The sequence below is a fragment of the Halyomorpha halys genome, unplaced genomic scaffold (genome assembly GCF_000696795.3).
Source record: "Halyomorpha halys isolate HHAL.00 unplaced genomic scaffold, Hhal_1.1 Scaffold6136.1, whole genome shotgun sequence".
Lineage (NCBI taxonomy): Eukaryota > Metazoa > Arthropoda > Insecta > Hemiptera > Pentatomidae > Halyomorpha > Halyomorpha halys.
Window position 1 is genome coordinate 10759 of NW_027107703.1, and position 1536 is coordinate 12294.

Consider the following 1536-nt stretch of genomic DNA (forward strand, 5'->3'; position numbering starts at 1 on the left):
ATATATAAATTAAAGGGAAGAACTTCAATAGAATATATATATATATATATAAATTAAAGGGAAGAACTTCAATAGAGAGCTAAATGTGGTTTACTCATTATTATTATTATGATTTTTTTTTCCTTGAGATGTTCGATAGCTTGTTTACTAATTAAAATCAATTCATAGAAATAATATGAATTAATTGGTAGGTAATGAACTTTAAATTATTGGATGGGTAAATTCAAAAACTAGATTGAGCCTACTTCTACTAAAGATAGGCTTGAAACTTTTGGCGTGAAGGGGAGAGAATGAGGATATGTGGAAAGAGAGATGAATTGAGAGGAGGGAAGTATGGGAGGAAGGCTAAACGCCTGCATTAATGGATCTTAAGCGAGCTCTGTTTGCATAGGAGAGGAGTTGATCCGTGTAAACGATGGAAACATTAATCCAATGCCCTACCATTCACCATCGTGTTCACTGTCTGCCTCCGACTTACGGCCCCGGACTTGGTTCACAGTTCCTAAATCCAATACCACATTTTTTGAATTCGTCAGGAAAACATATTTATTTCAAGTTAATTTGTTTGATACAAGTAGTACATTATCCACAGTTTTGAATACCATCTATGTCTGTAGTTCTGACACTGGAATTGATTAGTTCAATTGGTTGGAACAAGTTTTATTTTGTATTTTATTTCTTAAGCAATGTGAACCCAAAATTATTAAATAAAACAGTAATAGGATCCAGGAACTAATCTATTACAGGTTTAGACTAATAATGCAATCTCACCCCCAAGACTGAAGCCCAGGCTGCTGCAGGATATCCTGCAACATTACTACTATTTTATTTATTTTCTCTCTTGGAATTTTTCTCAAATTATCTTTTTTTTCTCCACCAGAAGTCTATTTTATTTTTAGTTATTCAACTAATGACAAAACAATACATCGACAAAGCTATAGAAAACTCACAGAATCAGTAAGAACAAGTATAAATGACAACACTTTTAGAACTAGTAAAATGAATAATAATAAACAAACTAACCTGCCACAGTATATTCGTATCTTAATAAGGGAAAAACGAAGAGCAAGATCGAAGTGGCATAGGACCAGATATCCAACTGACAAAACGTATTACACCAAATTGACTAACAAACTTAAAGCAGAAATTAGAAAATTCAAAATTTACTTAACTTTACTGAAATTCTTACAACTACTGACAAATCATTATGAAGAACCTGCTGAATTTCAAAGATTTTAACTATCCTCTTCTCACCGAATCCCAAACCTGGACCAGAACTGACGAACAAAAATCGCAAACCTTTGGACAACATCATTCTAAAATCTTTATTCCGCATCCCGATATCCTTAACCCAATTGACCTTGAATGTATTGATGCAGAACTCAATATTCCACTCCAAATGACCCTACCACCTAAAGCATTTCATCCTTCTGAAATATCAAGCATCATTCAGCGATAACCTACCAGCAAAGCTCCTGGATACGGCCTAATAACATCCCACATCCTTAAACTTCTTCCTCGAAAAGCCATCCTTTT